The following is a 21,434-nucleotide window of genomic DNA, read 5'->3' as shown; positions in this document are numbered from 1 at the left end:
CTCAGGATGTGTGGCCACAGCGGCCCCTGCTCTGGCTCCAGCTGGCCCACCATGTGGCATGGCCGTGACCTTAGTCACACTTCCCCCTAACATCCTGTGAGTGGGCTCAAGCTGGAGCCAGACCTTCCCACCGCACTGCCAGCCCTGCTCCTGGAAATGACAAACCCCCACTGCCTAAAACATTCCATTCTCCTCTAATACCAACAGAGTTTCCTGCTCCCCACCCCTCCTGAACAACAGGTCTTTGAAAATCATTCACCACCCTGGTAATACCTTTAACCGTTTAGCTATGGAGGGAGACATTTACAGCTTCACTTCCAATCCTCATAGACACTTGTTTTCAGATTTTTAACGCAACTATTTTAACTATTAGCACAATAATCACTTCTCCAGGAATTATAAGCCCAGCTAACATTCAGAATCTAAAACAGAGCACTGAAAAATCTGTACAACGAAGCTCTCTTCGTTCAAGAAGTATTTCATTGCCTCAAGAGGGTGCTTGCTGGGTTCAGATTTATAGAAGCACTGTCTCCCTGGTCTTTTTCTAGTTGGATAAAAGGATTTCAGAAAGCTCTGACTTGTATGTATAACTCTTGAGCTTGAAAAAGAACTTTCATTGTAATAAACAGGTCAATGAGAAAAAAAAAACGCTCCCCATTTAATTTTAGTTGTAGTGTTGAGAAAGAAGCAACTTTAATTTCATCGAATGATGGAAATAACACTACTAATTGGCAGAATTAATACCACCTTCCTTCTAAAATGCATATCTAGATCCAAGGATGGTTTTTCAAGCAAAAATGTAAAGCTGGGCAGAGTAACACTAAGGAGACAGTTCACATATCCATTGTTTAAATTCATGCTATTGTAAATATTTGAAAACAGACATAGAGCTTCTGGGTCTGCTTAAGATGTTGACAGCCCACTCCACCCTGTCTTTCCCAGGGAACACAAACTGTAAAACCTGGAAGGACTGCCTGGAGCAGCTCTTTGAGGACTGAGGAGTAAATAGTAGCAGGCAGATTAGGAAAGACCAGAATTCAAATACCAGCAAAGTGCCAGCAAGTTTACCATGACTTTTTCCTCTAGTATGCCCCAAGACTGAACTCAACACATTGCCAGCAGGCACCAGGCAGTGACAGAGAGCCAGGAGATGCCCTGTAGCTCTGGCTCAGGGAGCAGGAAAGAAAACTCCTGACACTCAGAGAGTGGGGGAAATCCCTCATTTTTTTCCTCCTCTCTGTTCTCTCAGGCCACAGCCCCCAAGAGCAGCCTGGGGCAACAGGAGCCTGCAGGACCAGAACTCTGGACGAGAAGAACATTCCTCTGAGTTCAGCAGAACAGGGGTTCCAAAAGGATGGGGCCAAAGCTCGCAATATTTTTTCTCTCTCTGGTGTTTCTCTCTGTTTTTCTCTATTGCTTGCACTGGCGATGTGGGCACAGATGTGGAAGTACATGGCAGAACAGAATAATGAAATCCAATTTTTTGGTTAAAAAAAAGGAAGTCTGGTGGAATTAGAAACTATTGGAAAACAACAAGGTCTTACTGTATAGCACAAGGAACTATATTTAATATCCTTTGATCAACCTTAATAGAAGAGTCCAAAAAAAGAGCGCATATATATGTGTATATGTGTGTGTGTGTGTGTGTATATATATATATATGTATATATATATATATATATATATATATATATATATAGTCCCAGGTGGCGCTAGTGGTAAAGAATCAGCCTGCCAAGGCAGAAAATGCAGAAGACATGAAAGATGAGGGTTCAATCCCTTGGTTGGGAAGATCCCCTGAAGGAAGGCATGGCAACCCACTCCAGTATTCTTGCCTGGAGAATCCCATGGCCAGAGGAGCCTAGCAGACTACAAACCATGGGGTCGCAAAGAGTTGGACATGACTAAAGTGACTTAGCATGCAGGCATATATATACACAAACACATATGTATGTATAACTGAATTACTTTGCTCTACAGCAGAAATAAACACATTGTAAATCAACTATACTTGAATCAAATAAAAATGTTTAAGAAGTACTGTTGAGATCACAGAGGAAGGAACTTGGGAAGAGGCCCCATAAATGGTTTCTGAACTCTTGGACTCACCTGTAAGCTTTACCTGCATGGATCTCATCCTAAACAGCCTACTTAAGACTCTGAGAACTGAACTGCCTAAGTCACAGACAGGTCACTGGGGAGCATATATATCAGACACATTCAAGTACCACTGTCAAGGCTTGGAAAATTGAACTGACTTTGGGACCAGCAGAAGGTGGGTAGAACAGAAGGTGGGTTAGAACTTGCTCTATGAACCTAACCAAGTAGACTGTCTGCTAAAACAAAAATAGCAACATTCTCCATGGGCTTTCAACAAGATACAGTCTCATAATTCTCAAAATGTGCTGGATAAAATCCCAAATTACCCAGCATGGGAAAAGACTATCAACAGATGCCAATGTCGAGATAACAGAGAGGTTTGAACTACCTGATAAAGAATTTAAAATAGTTATTATAAAAATGCTCCAGCAACCAATCATGTGCAATCTTGGAACCTATAAGTGAAAGTGAAGTCGCTCAGTCATGTCCGACCCTTTTGACCCCGTGGACTATAGCCTACCAGGCATCTCCGTCCATGGGATTTTCCAGGCAAGAATACTGGAGTGGGTTGTCATTTCCTTCTCCAGGAGATTTTCCCTACCCAGGGATTGAACAAGGGTCTCCCACATTGTAGGCAGATGCTTTACCATCTGAGCCAAAATCTGAACAAAGACAGAAAATATATAAAGAAGAACTGCTGGAAATTTTAGAATGGAAAAATAAAATAACTGAAATAAAAACTCACTCGATGGGCTCAGTGCTGTGTGGAGATGAGTCAGTGAACTTGAAGATAAAACCATAGAAATTAGCCAATCTGAACAACACAGAGGGAAAAAAAGATTTAAGAGCAAAACCAGTGCCCCAGGGATTTGGGGGACTATAACAGAAGATCTGTATCATGGGAGTCCCAGAAAAAAGAGAAAGAATGCAGTGCAGGAAGAAAATCTAACAACATAATAGCTGAAAACTTCCTAAATTTCTCAATAAACATAAATCTAAATATTTATTTACTGATTGATTGATTTGGCTATGCCAGGTCTTAGTTGTGGCATGCTGGATCTTTAGTTGCAGTGTATGGGATCTAGTTCCCTGACCAGGGATTGAACCCAGGCCCCCAGAATTGGGAGCACAGAGTCTTAGCCATTGGGCCACCAGGGAAGTCCCAAGAGGCATAAATCTATCCATTCAAAAGCTATCCTTCAGAAATGAAAGTGAAATACTGACATCCTCACTTGAAGGAAAACTAAGATCATTTATTGGCAGCTGACTTCCTCTAAGATAACAGCTAAAGAAAATTCAGAGGGGAGTGATACCACAAGGAACATGAGGACTGAAGAAAGAGCAAGAGAACTGGTAGATATCTGGTTAAAAATAAAACATGATACTTTTCCTCTTGAGCTCTTTATTGAAAGCAAAAATTATAACATTGCCTATGGGATTTTCAAAGTATGTCAATATAACAGATCAGATGAAAGTAACAACAGAAGGGAGGATAAAGGGACCTTTATGATGGTCACAATTTCTAGAGCAGATACTGAATAAAAAGATACAAACAAAAACACAAGAGATCAAGTAAAATAAAACACTAAGAAATAAATAAAGAAGGCAGGATACAGGAAACAGATGCCTGAAAATAGAAGGAACAAACAGAAAACAATAATGAAATGATAGGCATAAATCCAATATCAATAATTATGTTAAATTCAAATGGTCTAACAGATGAAAAGACAAAGACTATGAGAATGAATAAAAAAATATGAGCCACATGCTAACAAAAACCTCACTTGAAATATACTATCGTTAGATAGATTAAAAGTAAAAGGATAGAAAAAGGTATACTATGAAAACACTTCAGAAGAAAGCTGGAGTGGCTTTACATTAGACAAAACAGACTTCAAAACAAAGACAATTGCCAGAAACAAAGAAGCAGACTACATAAAAGGGTCAATTTGCCAAAAAAGATGTGACAATCTGAAATGCATTTGTATCTAACAACAGATCTTCAAAATACATTAAGCAAAAACGGACATAACTCAAACAAGAAACAAAAAGATCTAAAGTTATAGTTGGAAGCTTCGAAACTCCTACTCCTCTCAGTAATATATAGTAGAAATAGTAGACAGAAAATACCGCCAACCAACTGAATCTCATATTTATAAAACATTCTAACCCACAAAAGCAGAATATGCCTTCTTTTCAAGTACACATAAAATATTCACCAAGATAGACCAAACTTTAAAGTATTAAACCTCAACAAACTTCAAAGAATTGAAATAATGCAAAATATGTCTTCTGATCATAATGAAATTAAACTAGAAATCAACAATGTTACTTCTAAAGTAATGTTTGGGCTCAAGTGAAAAATATTTAATTGAACAAAATAAAAATATAAGCTTATCATGGGACCTCCTGGCAGTCCAGTGGTTAAGAATCCATGCCTCCACTGCAGGGGACATGGGTTCAATCCCTAGTCAGGGAACTAAGATTCTGTATGCTGCATGGTGTGACCAAAAAAATAAAAAATACAAGATATCAAAATGTGTGTGATGCAGTTAAAATGCTACTTATAGGGAAATTTATAACAAACAGTTATATTAGAAAAATGAGAGGTCTCTAATCAATAATCTAAGCTTCCACATGCAAAAACAAGAAAACAAAGAGCAAAATTCACCCAAAGCAAGAAAACGACAGAGCTGAAATAAATGACATTGAAAGGGAAAAAAGGCAAAGAAAGGAAAGAAAGAAAAATCAATGAAAACATACACTGGTTATTTGAAAATATCAATAAAATCATTAAGCCTCTAGCAAGACTGACAAAGGGAAAAAATTAACACAACTTACTAACATCAGGAATGAAAGGGAATATCACATCATTCTCACTGACATTAAAAGGATAATAAGGAAATATTAAGAACAATTCTAAATGTATAAATTTGATAACTAACATTGCTAATATTTTAAATGTTTTTTTTTTTTAAATCTATGTTCTTGAGGTATATGGATATGTGGTTTTGTCTTTGTTTTGTTCTTTTTACCATTTTTGGTATCAGAGTGATGCTGGCCTCATAAAACAAACTGGGAACTTTTCCCTCTTCTGAAAGAGATTGCCTAAAATTGGTGCTATTTCTTCCTCAAATGTTTGTTAAAATTTACCAGCAGAACCACCTGAGCCTGGAGATTTCTTTTTCAGAATGTTTTAAACTATGAATCCAGTTTTATTAATGATTACAGAACTATTCAGGTTATTGATTTCATCTCAGATGAGATTTGGTAGGCTATGTTTTTTTTTTTTCCAGGAATTGATATAATTTTTTGTTGAATTCTTAAATTTGATTCCCCTTGCATTAGAGAAGAGACCATTTGATCCAGGATTTTCCAGATTGTCACAGAGAGGGCTCTAATCTTCTTGGCAGTAAATCAGATAGGGGGAGGGGAAGGAGGAATATTTAGGAGGCTCAGGGGAGGGGTTTTGATATATTAAATTTCAGGCTCCTAGCATCTGAGACTGGTCTGTCACACACCACTGTACTTACTACAGTCATCTGAATCCCTATTACCTGGCCAGGCAGAGGATCTGAAGTGTTACGAGGTGGCTAGAAACTGTGGTGCTGGAGGTGGGGCAGGGGGTGGGACATGGGAGTGGAGGCTGAGGTCAATTCTAAGTCCAGTCAGCAGGGGAAGGCCAGTGTCTCCACTGTCCTCTCCCACCAGAGCAACTGCCCACTGAACCACCTCCTGGGATTCCTCCATCTTACCTGCAGCAAACAGCCAGGCATAGGTTAAGGTTGACATGGCTTCTGCCCACAAAGAAGCAGAAGTCTTTTTAATTCTTTTATTATTTTGGGGAGAACGGGGCTGCAACAGGAAAAGTGTGGAAAACACTGCTCCCAGATATCCCAAAGGAGGTGATGGGTTCTGGCCTGGGCTCCTAAGGAAGGCCCTGGGCCAGCCCTTCCCAGCCCAGGGCAGGGCACTTCAATAGAGTCAGCTGGGGTTTGGAAAGAAAGTCGTGGCATTCAACGGACTGGCTGCAATTCTTCCTTCATTTAGTCAGACTCACACACTGAGACTCATAAAGCTGAAAGTGACTGCATGAATCCCCCTTCCTATGGCCTTATTTCACAGATGAAGAGACTGAAGTCCAGTTATGGGAAGTAGCTGGCCCAAGGTCGCCTATGCTGTTGAGGCAAAAATGAGATTGGGGCCCAAATTCCAGGTTCCCACCAGTGTTCTTTACCCTACACATAAAAACAAGTATTGACTGTACAGCTATTATATATATATGAGGCAATGTGAAAACAGTTCCCATCATCATGGAATTTGAACTTCAGTGGGGAGTTTGGATATTCAATAATTACACAGGTAACTAAAATGAAAATGAGCATTAAATTAATAAGAAACAACATAATGAGTATAAATATATTAACTCAAAGTTTTCCCCAAATACACACCCACCAGCATCAGCACAACTGTCATAGTGATCTCAATGGAAAAGTTTCACCTTGAAAAACTGGGGAATTATCAAATGTGAGGGCTTCCCAGGTGGCGCTAGTGGTAAAGAACCCACCTGCCAATGTAGGAGACATAAAACATGTGGGTTTGACTCCTGGGTTGGGAAGATCCCCTGGAGGAGGGCATGGCAACCCACTCCAGTACACTCACCTGGAGAATCCCATGGACAGAGGAGCCTAGGGGGCTACAGTCCATAGGGTCACAGAGTTGGACACAGCTGAAGTGACTGAGCAAATGTGATCTTTCACTGATTGAGTGAAACTGCATGTTGTTTAAGTCTGCAACCCAGACTGCTTTTGTCCCTAATGTGAAGCACAATCTTAGACAGGTACATGGAGAAGAATGTCACATTTTGTATACTAAGGAGCTAGACAAAAAGCTGGACATTGAAAGGAATAACAGTTCTTGCCATGAGTCCTTTCTTGGACCAGCATGAAAGAGCCACTGTAAGGTAATTGAAGCCAAGCATGGCCCAGATACTGCAAGGAAGTAGCACCACAGCCACCAAGGCCCTGAAACATGCACCAGCAGGACATACTCCAGAGAGCAGGAGCCCTCTACTCAGTAAACTGGACAGTTCTGCAGGGTAGAGAATGAATGACTGTAGGATCTATTCCAACAGCTTGTTGATGAAGAAAGAACAAGATGAAACGTGCCCAGATGAAGCTTCTAGTTTTAATCTCAGAAATCTGATCAATGTGACATTTTAAATGGGAAACTTTTATGAAAGTTTAATAAGTTACACTTTGGGGAGATGTTTCCCCTACAACTGGTGCTCTCATGATGGAAATATTTAAAGAGTCTCTGGTTTTCCCTTGTACTTTTTCAAGGGATAAACAAAATCATGGAATATGAGACTTGAGGGGAAAAGTGGCCATCACTGAAGCTTTGCACATGGTAAGTTACCACATGAGAGTTTAATAAAACAGGCTCAAGGCTATAGTCCATGAACTGAGAATTCTATTGTATCAGGAGGTCTTTTAACCATAATGATAAGGATTGAAAATAGGTGTACAATTCTACATGAAGCATAGAGCCTTCTGTAAGAAAAAAAAGGTCAACTTACCTATGAAGTGGCAAAGATAACTACTAAAAGAGATGTTTCCAGAAGCATCTATACCAGATTGCGAAGTGGGGTAAACAGAACACATAGTTTCTGACAGAAAAGCAGGAGGAACTGTCAGACAGTCACAAAGCTTCTCGCTTTATCTCAGAATGCGTAGGATTCAGGCCACAGCTATAGACAAACAGGTATGTTTGAGACAGTCTTAATATTAGACACAAATTCTCTCAAACTAAAAATATATGCCCTTAAAAGTCACTATTTTGTTATTCAGAGTGATATACAAGGAAGGGAGGAAATAGCAAACCAAACATCCACTTTGTTATTTTTTTCTTGGTATGATTTGGTGAAATCAAACAAGTGAGGATACCTTTTATGGTTTACTATGTATGTGATTTGAGGCAAATGATTTGAATGCTGCTCATAAGTATCTATGTGTACGTGTGTGCTAAGTCACTTCAGTTGTGTCTGACTCTTTGTGACCCTATGGACTGTAGCCAGCCAGCTCCTCTGTCCAGGAGGCAAGAATATTGGAGTAGATTGCCATGGCCTCCTCCAGGGGATTTTCCCGACCCAGGGATCGAACCCACATCTCTTATGTCCCCTGCATTGACAGGCAGGTTCTTTATCACTAGTGCCACCTGGGAAGCCCCAATATCTATGGCTTCATATTTAAAATAAGGCCAATAATCTCTCCCTCACAGTATCACAGTAAAGATTAAATCTGTCCATATTATTTCAGAGCCTAGCACATAACAGCTGTTTTAACAAATGAAGACCTATGAGAGAGTATAAGAAAGTTTCTCACAGTCTTCTTTGACCTCAAACACAGGACCCAAGTAGAGGTATGTATCATCCATGTCACTTTCTGAGTCTCTTCCCAAAGAGATGACTCCATCACTCATTACAGCAAGAATTCTCTACCCTGAGTGCAGAATGGAACCCCAGGAAAGCTTTCCAGTCAGGTGATCTGCTCACTGTAGCTCTTTAGGGGTAGATGGGAGGACAGAGGTGCCCAGTGGGGTTCTCCACCTGACCCTGAACCCCCAGGCTCTGTGCCCTCAAGGAGGGAGTGCAGGTGCTTAGGAACAGAGGGGCACTGGAAAGGATGCCATCAGTAAGTACACAGGGAGCATGATGCTTGAGAGCAGGTGACAGGCAGACAAGCATAGGGAGCACCAGGGAAGGATGGCTGGCCCCATTAAGGAGCATATGACCTCTTTCTCAGAGAAGCAGCCTTCATTTAACCAGCAAGTAATAGGACATTTGGAAATAACTTCTACAAGCTGTGATTTGACAGAAATCTCTAATGAACGTATACCGAAGCTTTCCAAACAACAGCTCTGAAATTGGCTGGCTAATTTGGCCTAAACCATAACATACGGATTGATCTAAATGCTGCCGAGAGCTTCCATTTTAAAAGCAAGATATGTATTTTTTCAATACAGGTTTAACATTAAAAAAAAATCATAAGTGATGTAATCAGAAGGTCAATACTCACCAAGCTGAACAAAAGTATTTCTCTTCAAGAGGGTGCCAATCAAGCAGAAGCGATTCCCATCTTTGCCTCCTAGATAAGCCATATGCTATTTTAGTTCTTTGCATAACTTCAAGGATGTTGCAACCTTTTAGGACTCAGTTTCTCCATCTGTTCAAAAAAAAAGCAGGGAAGGATGGCTCTAGCTCACTCTAAAACACTATGCTTCTCTTCTGAAAACAGAAATCATTGGTACTTCCCTCTAGGCCAGGAATTACTAAATATGCTTACCTTTGAAGATGTGGTTCCCAAGGAGGGACTAGAGTTTAAAAAAGAACACAATGAGTTAACGCAGGCTTAAAGGAAAACTTTAGAGACACTCTGTTTATCCTAAAACAAGATAGACTACATCATCTCCTTTTTCTTTTAATCTAATTTCCATAAACCCGTGTCCCAAATGTCAGAAGCATTTCTCACATTAGGTAGTGTGTGTGAAAGTAAAAATGGTAACTGTGCAGTCATGTCTGACTTTGCAACTCCATGGACTATAGCCTGCCAGGCTCCTCTGTGCATGGAATTCTCTAGGCAAGAATACTGGAGTGGGTTGCCATTCCTTTCTCCAGAGAATCTTTCTGACCCAGGGATCAAACCCAGGTCTCCCGCATTGTAGACACATTCTTTACAAGCTAAAATAAATCCACTCATAGGCTGGGAACATTCTTGCTAAGTATGCAGTTGTCAGAACACAAAAGATGAGCACAGTATTGAATCAATTGCTTATTGAAGACCCAGTGCAGCATACTCATCTCAATATCCTTGCTTAGCCCATAGCTAGGAGTGCAAGTCAGTCAAAGCTATGGTTTTTTCCAGTAGTCATGTATGGATATAAGAGTTGGTCCACAAAGAAGGCTGAATGCCAAAGAATTGATGCTTTTGTACTGTGGTGTTGGCGAAGCCTCTTGAGAGTCCCTTGAATAGCAAGGAGATAAAACCAGTCAATCCTAAAGGAAATCAATTCTGTATATTCATTAGAAGGAGTGATGCTGAAGCTGAAGCTCTAAAACTTTGGCCACCTGACGTGAAGAGCTGACTCATTAGAAAAGACCCTGATGCTGGGAATGACTGAAGGTAGGAGGAGAAGGGAATGACAGGATGAGATGGTTGGATGCATCACGGACTCAATGGACATGAGTTTGAGCATGCTCCAGGAGATGGTGAAGGACAGGGTGGCTTGGAGTGCTGCAGTCCATGGTGCGGCAAAGAGTTGGACAGGACTGAGCAACTGAACAACAAGGAGTGCAAGATGCTGACCAAAAAAAAAAAAAAAAATCTTGAAAGAGGGCTCTCATTTAGTACTGATGATGGAAGAAACACATCTATTTCTTGTGATCAAGTTCAGTTCAGTCACTCAATCGTGTTCAACTCTCTGTGACCCCATGGACTGCAGTACGCCAGGCTTCCCTGTCCCTACTCAAACTCATGTTCATTGAGTCAGTGATGCCATCCAACCGTCTCATCCTCTGTCATGTGAGATTTTTTGTTATACATACAAATTATAATCAAGTTAACATACCAACAAAGGTCTCATTTTGTACCATTCTCAGTAATGGAGGACAAATCATAAAAACAAGGTATAGCTAAAACCAGCCTGGTTTAAAAGCATGGGCTATATAGAGTATATGAAAAAAAATGGATTTTTAATAAGTTCCAATACAGAGAATACCTTAATATTCATTAAACACTGTAAAAAAATCTTTCATAGACCTTGAATTTGATAATACTGCATGCTCTAAGAGCCCAATGTAGGTATAGAAAATTTGATATTTATCAAACACTAATAACTGTACAGACTGAAAAAGCAGAGAGCACTCACTCACAGAATAAGGATTTCTAAAGCACATAATAATGACCAAGCTAGAGAACAGTTGAAAAGTTTTCCTCATTACAACAGCCCTGTACTATAACCACTTAAAGTGTTCTTGGTTTGTAATCATACAAGTCCATTTCTTAAAACTGGAGGACTATTATTGTAGCCAAAGGTCAACAAGCACCTATGCTGAGAGTCACTAAAAGAAAATCCATTTAGGAAGAAGTAGATTTGTACAATGTCTGTGAAGCAAAACATCAACTCTCGATATTTCTAAGGGGAACATGAAGTCCTCTTTTTTCACTCCAATTCATTTCTTTGGACCTTAACACCATGCATAAAATGTCTAACTCCTACCATTTTGAAAGCATTCTCCGAAAAGCACAAAGAAATTTTTAATTACAAAAGAAAGAAGAAGTGGTAAGATTTTTTCCCACTTATTTTAAGAGAAGAAATACACAAAGGAAGCCAAAATGTTACTTAAAATGCCTGATGCTAAACTCATGTCAAAATAAAATATGGAGGCTCATGGAAAATAATCACAACTTTGCTAAACACTAGCATAAAAATTATTTTTAATGTAAAAACTATTTGTTAAGGGTCCAGTCTTGAATGAACATATAGAAATAAAACCTTCTTAACAGAGATAGCTGGACAAATAAATTCTTTATTTCTCTCATATTTTTCAGAATATGTTCACATAGTTCTTAATTCACAAGACATAATACGGTCTAGTCCACTGTATAAATGGATTCATTTGGAAAGCCTCCTTTCATTCACAGGCTTAAAAATGCTTGCTTCCTGTGTTCCAGGAGAACATATTTATAATTAGTAGTTTTTCTAAGATTTACTTTGCATGCTTCTCATGTGATTAAGACACTGACAGGGCTAACCAGCATGGGGTAGCAACTGAACAGGGGCAAAATCCTCACTTACTAGAATGTTCACAAGCCTGTACTGGTAAGTCCTTGGCTTTCAGTGTTTATGTCCCTGAGGCTTTGGTTAGGTATTAGACAGCATATTAAAAAGTAGAGACATTCTTTTGCCAACAAAGGTCCATCTAGTCAAAGATACAGTTTTTCCAGTAGTCATGTATGGATGTGAGAGTTGGACTATAAAGAAAGCCGAGTGGCAAAAAATTGATACTTTTGAACTGCAGTGTTGGAGAAGACTCTTGAGAGTCCTATGGACTGCAAGGAGATCCAACCAGTCCATCCTAAAGGGGATCAGTTTAAAATATTCATTGGAAGGACTGATGCTAAAGCTGAAACTCCAATACTTTGGCCACCTGATGTGAAGAACTGACTCATTGGAAAAGACCCTGATTTTGGGAAAGATTGAAGGCAGGAGGAGAAGGGGATGCCAGAGGATGAGATGGTTGGATGGCATCACTGACATCGTCAGTGGACATGACTTTGAGTAAACTCTGGGAGTTGGTGATGGATAGGGAGGCCTGGCATGCTGCAGTTCATGGGATCACAAAGAGTCAGACATGACTGAGCAACTGAACTAAACTGAACTGATTTTACCAGAAAGGAATAATGTGGCTAACAGCCACTAGTATATTAATATATGACATGCTAATTTATTTCTGTCAGCAAAGAGGACACCAGATGAAAGGAAATTTAAAGGGCCTCTCCACTCCCTCCTCCCTTCCTTAGTGGCCCAGCTGGATTGCCTGGGGTCTAGGAAATCAAAGGAGAAAAAGGCAGAGGGTTCACAATACTGGGTGCGAAGCCTGAAAGACTGATTTATCTACTTCCCTGGGTTGCTTTAAAGGCTGGCAATTCTATTTTGTGTTTCGTTGAACTCTCAAATAACTTTACCAAAGCACACAGATAAAGGCAGAAATTAACATGTACAAAGCAAAAAATATATGGAACATTCACTTATACAATTCATGGAAAAGCAATACATTTGCATTTCTCTGTCAAGTGAAACATTCTGGGAAAGCAGACATCTCGGCTTCCCAAAGCCTCACAAGCCTCTGAAGCTTGGCTACTTTAGGGGTGGACCTCAGCTTCAAAGACCTTTTTGCATCTTGCAACTATAGCACATCCATCCTTCCCTTATTCCCATGTCAACCCAGTGATGAGTTTTCTGAGTAAGGTGATTCTGTTGGCCAAAGGAGGCCCCCCCTCCAACACATCATTTTCCCTTTGTTTAGAACGTAGTTTCATTTTGTACAGCAACACCAAACTGGGAGTTGATTTTGGAAAGGTGAATATGAAACAGCAGTAAAGGAAACTGGTATAGCTTCTATGGAAATTCTGTGTCTTTTTGTTGCTTTGAGGTCAACCTAAATTCATGTCAGTCATCACATTCAAGGGGATACTCAGACAGTGCAAAAGGCAGTATTCTGGCTAACAAAGACATAAACAAATGAAATAAGGTTCGAACTGTGTCTCCTCAATTTGTTATTCTCAGCTTTCAAATACAATACAAATTCCCCTATGGCTCAATTTCCTTTTAAATAAAATGAGAAAACTGTCAAAAAATACTCCTTGCTTCTCACTAATTTTTGGAACGAGTAAAACTTGTAAAGCATTTTGCAAATATAAAGATATTTTAAAAGACTGGAGGGGGGATGAAATGTATAAGCAGGATAAATGAAAATTCTTTTATAACGACCTTGTAATTTTTTGAAAGTGAAGGTGAAAGTCACTCAGTTGTGTCCACTCTTTGTGACCCCATGGACTATATACAGTCCCTAGAATTCTCCAGGCCAGAATATGGGAATGGGGTGCCATTCCCTTCTCCAGGGGATCTTCCTAACCCAGGGATTGAACCCAGGTCTCCCTCATTGCAGGCAGATTCTTTACCAGCTGAGCCACCAGGGAAGCCCAAGAATACTGGAGTGGGTAGCCTATTTCTTCTTCAGTGGATTTTCCCGACTCAGGAATTGAACCGAGGTCTCCTGCATTGCAGGCGGATTCTTTACCAGCTGAGCTACTAGGGAAGCCCCTTTTAATTGTTTCAGTTCAGTTCAGTTCAGTTCAGTCGCTCAGTCACGTCACACTCTTTGCAACCTCATGGACTGCAGCACGCCAAGGCCTTCCTGTCCATCACCAACTCCCAGAGCTTACTCAAACTCATGTCCATTGAGTTGGTGATGCCATCCAACCATCTCATCCTCTGTCGTCCCCTTCTCTTCCCGCCTTCAATCATTCCCAGCATCAGGGTCTTTTCAAATGAGTCAGCTCTTCGCATCAGGTGGCCAAAGTATTGGAGTTTCAGCTTCAGCTTCAGTCTTTCCAATGAATATTCAAGATTGATTTCCTTTAGGAAGGACTGGTCAGGTCTTGTTACTGTCCCAGGGACTCTCAAGAGTCTTCTCCAACGCCACAGTTCAAAAGCATCAATTCTTTGCCACTCAGCTTTCTTTATAGTCCAACTCTCACATCCATACATGATCACTTGAAAAACCATAGCCTTGACTAGACGGACCTTTGTTGACAAACTAATGTCTCTGCTTTTCAATATGCTGTCTAGGTTGGTCATTAACTTTCCTTCCAAGAAGTAAGCATCTTTTAATTTCCTGGCTGCAATCACCATCTGCAGTGATTTTGGAGCCCCTCAAAATAAAGTCAGCCACTGTTTCCACTGTTTCCCCATCTATTTACCATGAAGTGATGGGACCAGATGCCATGATCTTCGTTTTCTGAATGTTGAGCTTTAAGCCAACTTTTTCACTCTCCTCTTTCACTTTCATCAAGAGGCTCTTTAGTTCTTCTTCACTTTCTGCCACCCTAGAGAAATATTTTTCATAAATATTCTTTGAACTGAGGAACTGTCTCAGATTGGAGACTATAAAAGAGACAAGATGACTAAAAAGCACTGTGGGATCCTGGATGGGATCCTGGAACAGAAGAAGGACATACATGGAAAACTTGGTTGAAATGTGAAGAGAAGCCTGGAGTTTAGTTAGAAGTTTTGTACCAATGCTCACTTCCCGGTCTTAATAACAGTTCGTGGAAGATGGAGGAAGCTGGGTGATGGGACTATGGGACCTCTCTGTACTCTTTCTGCCACTATTCTGCAAATGTAAAATTAGTTCTAAATAAAAAGTTTTAAGAAACACTCTTTGAGACAGAAAAACCATTGATAAATGTTTTATTAAGAACCTCAGCAACAAGGATTTACTATATAATGTAGGGAACAATATTCAAGATCTTGTAATAACCTATAATGGAAAATAATCTGAATATGTTTGTGTGTGCATGTATGTCTATCTGAACCACTCTGTTGCACACCTGAAACTAACACAACAGTATAAATCAACTATACTTCAATGCTTTTTTTAAGTTATATAGTTAGAAACAAAAGAAGAACCTAAATCTTCTAAAATAATGTTTAGTATAATATATACGATTTGCTTCCATTAGTGAATTGATTCTATCCTATTTTCTTCCATGATCGGAGACATCTTTCTTCATGTATCTATCATCCATCACCCAATATAAATGTTTCTTGAGCTTCTTTCATAGCTCTAACGGGCACCATCTCTTTGTATAGCAGATACTATAATTTGACTTCCTGCGTAAAGCAATGTTTGCTTTCCTTTCTGGAAATGTCTTCTTCCAGGATACAAGCTTCATTGTCATACCAGAATTTTAAGATAAGGTTTATTAATTCAGTCATTCAACACATTACTCAAGCTCTTACTTTGGGCAACATCATCTAAACAGTCTGAGGCCACAGATTCTCTTTAGTGGTGACAAACACTGAAGACTTCGCATCCTCCTGCAGACTTGAAAAGTGCATCAGATTCAGAGAACAACTTTGAAGGAGTGAACAAACGCTTTCTACTTTGTTTTCCTGACTCTTAGGCTGCTCAGTGGAAAGGATGGTCTAGATTCCTTTTATTTATGTCAAAGTGTAAAAACCTAGGTTTCCTTTTAAGTTAAAACCAAATAGCTAAGAGTCTAACGGCTCCAGCATGGTTTGTCTTCTGCTCTCCAATTGCATTCATCTGCAGCATTTCCTGGCCCATTCAATAGCCTCCCTGTGAAGCACTCCTGCCATCTATGTTCTTGGGCTCTCCATTGCTCTCTGTTGAGAAGCTCTAAAAATCCCAAGACACCAAGTGCCATCCCCTTCTGAAGTTTCATTTCAGGAAAGCTATTTTAAACATCACTAATATGAATTTTTTAAAAAGGGTTAAACTCATGGAGGGGTGCTTATATGTCAAAATGAAAACTGAATCATGCTATTTACTAATCTATTTTCAAAGCTCTAAACCTAGATAAGACTGGAAAATAGTCAATCTCTGAATTTTATAGAATAAGTATTTATAGTACTTCAGAATGAATTGGCAACAGTGATTCTACCTGAGGGACAATACTTAAAACACCTGTCCCTAGCCAAAACTAGAAGACATAAAAGACAGAAGACACCCTCAATTTGAGATTAAGGAGCCATGCAAATGCCTAAGGCAATTCTTGAATCCAATGTCCATATAAATCCTTTCTCTCCCTTCATTTCTCATTCTTGTAAACCAGCAAAACCTATAAAGGATATGCTGCAATAACCAAATTGTATCTTAAAAGCTACTCCCTTTTAAATATAATTTGCTCCAATTGTGAATGCAAAAATTTTAGATGAAATCTTCCCTAAATATAACACAAACTCTACAGTATAGCTTTTCTGGTGCGCTAAACTTAACTGAACAGAGAAGGCGATGGCACCCCACTCCAGTACTCTTGCCTGGAAAATCCCATGGACGGAGAAGCCTGGTGGGCTACAGTCCATGGAGTCGTGAAGAGTCGGACTTGACTGAGCGACTTCACTTTCACTTTTCACTTTCATGCATTGGAGAAGGAAATGGCAACCCACTCCAGTGTTCTTGCCTGGAGAATCCCAGGGACGGAGGAGCCCGGTGGGCTACCGTCTTTGGGGTCACACAGAGTTGGACACGACTGAAGAGACTTAGCAGCAGCAAACTTAACTGAAATTTACCACCAGTTTTGAAGGAATGGTATTATGTGAGTCTGCTCTCAGCACCTCCAAGTCTGAAAAATGGGTCTGCTAAATTTAAGACAAAATACCGAAATTATCTTCAATGTTAAATGCAGCAGTATACCCTTTCATGTTGAAATTACACTGAGGGGACTTCATAATATATTTTCTACTAAAAGTTTCAATTCATTATTTTTAAACCAACAGATTTCTTTAGAAAAAGCAAAACTGCTCATCAATTTGCCTACAGACTCTCATTTATTTAAATAAATATTCCATTTAATTAACTGTTCAAAGACCTTCAAATAATATTCTCACCAAGGAAACCTGAGGCTTTCTCTTTCCTATCCATGCCATTCAAATTCATGCACTTGAGACAATTTTCTTTCTTATTTATCATACTAAATGGGGGACATTATTTATTTATCCAAGGCCTCACCCAAATGAACAGAACTAATGATTGCCTTCCGTATATATGTGGAATATACTAAAAGTGACCCACGTCCCTGGAAATCCCAAATTATGAGAGAAAACAAAGCTTTTAACAGGAAAGACAATGGGAAAATAAGTTCATTTAAAGATTTTAGCTAAAAACTGAAATCCCATCATGGCCTAGGTGTAGATGAGTCTGTTATCTTCTTCCAGAAAAAATTAATTCCCAAGACACAGCTAGAGAAATTCATCTTTAATGTATGATTCATGATCTTCTTATTTTTTCGATCAAATAAGTACCAGCTATATGTTAGACACTGGGTTAGATGAGTGCTGATATTACAATGATAACCCATGTGGTGTCCTTGTCTTTAGAGAATTTAAGTCTAATGAGGCAAGAGACCACTCATGGGACAAGTCGCTTCAATGGTGTCTGACTCTTTGTGACGCTATAGAGTATAGTGCGCCAGGCTCCTCTGTCCATGGGATTTTGCAATCAAGAATACTGCAGTGGGTTGCCCTGCCCTCCTTCAGGGGATCTTCCCAACCAGGGATCAAACCTGTGTCTTCTGCAGCTCCTGCTTTGCAGGCAGATTCTTTGCCACTGAGCCACAGGAGAAGCCCAGTCAATAATCAGTGTCAACAAAAATAAGGCAGATGTTATGAGAGAAAAAGACAGCAAATTCGTTATCTGGCCTCAGGTCAAATACTGTTGGGAAAATGAGTTTCAAGGAAAATAAATTAACATTTAAAAATATTTTCAATAAGAGCAAAACCAAAAAATTTTCTGATTAACACTCAAATAATTGGAAATTCCACAATAGACTTTCTGTCTTTGCACATTCTGGTCAGTTATAATTTTGCTCTATCTATAACCTATAATCTTTCATTTTTAAAAAGATAGCATCTATGTTTATGAAAAGGATGGTTTGTCAGTCCTTATACTTTTATCCCATGATTGGAAACAAAAACTAAGAAAATAAACCTTTTACATTTCCAGTTTTCAGACACCACCACTGACCTTTGGTTTTTGCTTACCACTGGACACCTATGGCATTTTTTTTCGAAGCAAAACCACAAGCAAGCTCATCTGCCAAGAACTACCCCCAGGAAGCCAGTGGAAAAGGAGCCATATTTGAAAGAACTCCATCTAACTCCCCTAAGAAGGGAAAGAGAAACAAGACTTTGTAGGGGTGAACTGAACTACTTCCAAATTTCCCAGAGGGAACCCTTACTTGTGACCAATTCAGCTGCCTTTTGTATTATAGCAGTCTTAAAATAGTTCTCCTTGTATTTATATCCCTTCTAAATTCACTATTGTTACTCACTATGAGTTCACTGGTGTTAGTCAGCACAAGTCACTTAGTCACTATATTTTTTAAACCACCAACTTCCCCTGCCCTTTCTGGTTTTCTGATCCCTTCAGCATTTTGCAACATTTAAAAGATGAGTAACTATACACAAGAAATGTTGTTGGGCATTTTCTTACATTGTTTTTGATTTAAACAGTGACCATGTCCCCATTAATAAAAGGAGTACACAGTCACATTTTTTTCTCATGAAAAGGTGACACTTTCGTTTAAACCTTAGGGTTAAAATTTTATTTTGCATATATTGGTTAACCATCACTTCTCATAAACTTTTTTAAAATTAGCTCACACAAATTATTTATTCAAACAATAAATCAGTGAATGGATATTACTCTTTCTTTTGATAAAAAGACCCTGGTCTAGTGTGATTTCTGTTAACCACAGGTGGAGAATGGAAAACAATCCAGGGAACTAAGGGTTGTATTGGCCTTTTAAAATTATTTGTCAAAGATGAGTTGATAAATAAGATGTGATTTTAAAACAGTAATGGAATATTACTCAGCCATCAAAAATAATGAAATAATGCCATTTGTTGAGATTATCATACTTAGCACAATCAGAAAAAGAAGACAAATACCCTGTGATATCACTCACATGTGGAATCTAAAATACAATGCAAATCAACATAGCTACAAAAACAAACAAAGAAACAAACAGACTCACAGACACAGAGAACAGACTTGTGGTTGCCAAAGGTTCTGGGTAGAGGAGGGAAGGAATGGAGTTTGGGCAAACTATTATATATAGGATGGATAAACAAAAAGGTCATAATGTATAGCACAGGGAATTATATTCAATATTCTATGACAAATCATAATGAAAAAGAATATATATATATATATACACATATATATAACTGAGTCACTGCTATACAGAAGAAATTAAAACATAGTAAATCAACTATACTTCAATAAGATTAAAAATAAATAAATAAAATAACCTGTCAATTAAGACCTGACATAATTACTCCAACTTATCTTTTCAACTTTATCTGTTAAGACCTCCCCAAATTTTTCATTGATTCATACTGCATTGAAGGGAATAAGCATCTCTGCTGTGAGCAACTGAGAGACCTTGAAAGCCCTCTTCCCTTCCTCTCTCCATCCACATCCAATCACCTCAAAGCAGATGCTCCCCACAGAAACCTTCCCCAACCACCAGAGCTGCCAGCCACTGCCTGCTCTTTGAACTTGTGCTATAAACTTACTATCCTGATCCTGCTTATCACATACCTACATCCTCTTTCTAAGCGAACAGTATGCTTGTTCTAGATAATCTATCCTTCGGGGTCTCTCTTTAACCTACAGCACCAGGCATTTTAACATACACACCAAATATTTACAAAGCCAATCTTGTCCATTTTCCCCTTTTTAAAGACAAGACATCAAACAGACCCAGATCAAATTCTTGTCCTACCTGAATTTGGGTTTTTTCTTCCATCATTCAAGCAGCTTGACATGGCCATTGTGTACAGACAATTAAAACAGTGCAAGGATTCCCCAGTGAACCAGTAATAAATAGAAATCAACATTTACATCTCCCAATTTTCCTAGTAAGTGTGACAAATGTGCCCTTCATAGTATTCAAGTAATCTGTCACTTTATGCATGCATGCATGCTAAGTTGCTTCAGTCGTGTCTGACTCTTTGCAACCCTATGGACTGCAGCCTGCCAGGTTCCTCTGTCCATGGGATCCTCCAGGCAAGAACACTGGAGTGGGTTGCCATGCCCTCCTCTAGGGGATCTTCCTGACCCAGGGACTGAACCCACATCTCATTATGTTTCCTGCACTGGCAGGCGGGTTCCTTTAATTCCATGTGGAAACACATTATGAATTGTCATGGAATTGTCTATTTGGACTTTCTAGAATAGCTATACTGAATTCCATATTTTGTTATGAAATATAGGGACTAGATAGACTGTTTCTCATTGAATTTCATAACAAAAGGAAAAATAAAAGAAGAAAGTGGTTGCCAAAAAGTAAATGGCAAAAGCTGGAAGTAGAAGTCACTTTTTAGCTAGTCCTTCACTCTGGGAGATCCTAAAAAAAAACTTCACTAATCAATTGCTTTACTTTTTTCTCTCTCCTGTTTATATGTAGAAGGGAATGGAGAGAAAAAGAACCAAGAGAAGGGCCAGGGTATTTACCAAAAGAACAAATTTCATGTTACAATGAACATAATCTGTCTAACATGCTCGTCATATGCTATTGTTCCCAACTACTTTCAAAACCTTGAAAGTGAAAGTGAAGTCGCTCAGTCGTGTCCGACTCTTTGCGACCCCATGGACTGTAGCCCACCAGGCTCCTCTGTCCATGGGATTCTCCAGGCAAGAATCCTGGAGTGGGTTGCCATTTCCTTCTCCAGGGGAACTTCCCAACCCAGGGATCGAACCTGGGTCTCCTGCATTGCAGGCAGATGCTTTAACCTCTAAGCTACCAGGGAAGCCTTCTTAATTTATGACAATTCTGTAACTAGCCAGAAGTTTGATTTTGTAAAAAAGGGGAAAAAAGTATGCTGACAAAATGATGGGAAATATAGCACTTTACACTTAGGTGTGTGCATTTCAGCATATGCAAATTCAAAGGAAAAAAAAAACACTGAGAGAGAAACACTGAATTTATAATGCAGGAGCATTTATGGGCAAGTGTTTCTTT

The 21,434-nt window shown here is 39.3% G+C and overlaps 1 non-coding gene across 1 annotated transcript; it reads right to left on the bottom strand.

Annotated features, from left to right (window-relative positions):
- Positions 1 to 21,150: 21,150 nt before the first annotated feature.
- On the bottom strand, positions 21,151 to 21,222 carry TRNAC-GCA (transfer RNA cysteine (anticodon GCA)). Its single transcript has one exon. It is a non-coding gene; the product is annotated as a tRNA-Cys (tRNA).
- Positions 21,223 to 21,434: the final 212 nt, after the last annotated feature.

This window comes from Budorcas taxicolor, chromosome X (genome assembly GCF_023091745.1).
Source record: "Budorcas taxicolor isolate Tak-1 chromosome X, Takin1.1, whole genome shotgun sequence".
In the NCBI taxonomy this organism is placed as follows: Eukaryota; Metazoa; Chordata; class Mammalia; order Artiodactyla; family Bovidae; genus Budorcas; species Budorcas taxicolor.
This window is presented reverse-complemented; position numbering and strand designations above follow the sequence as displayed.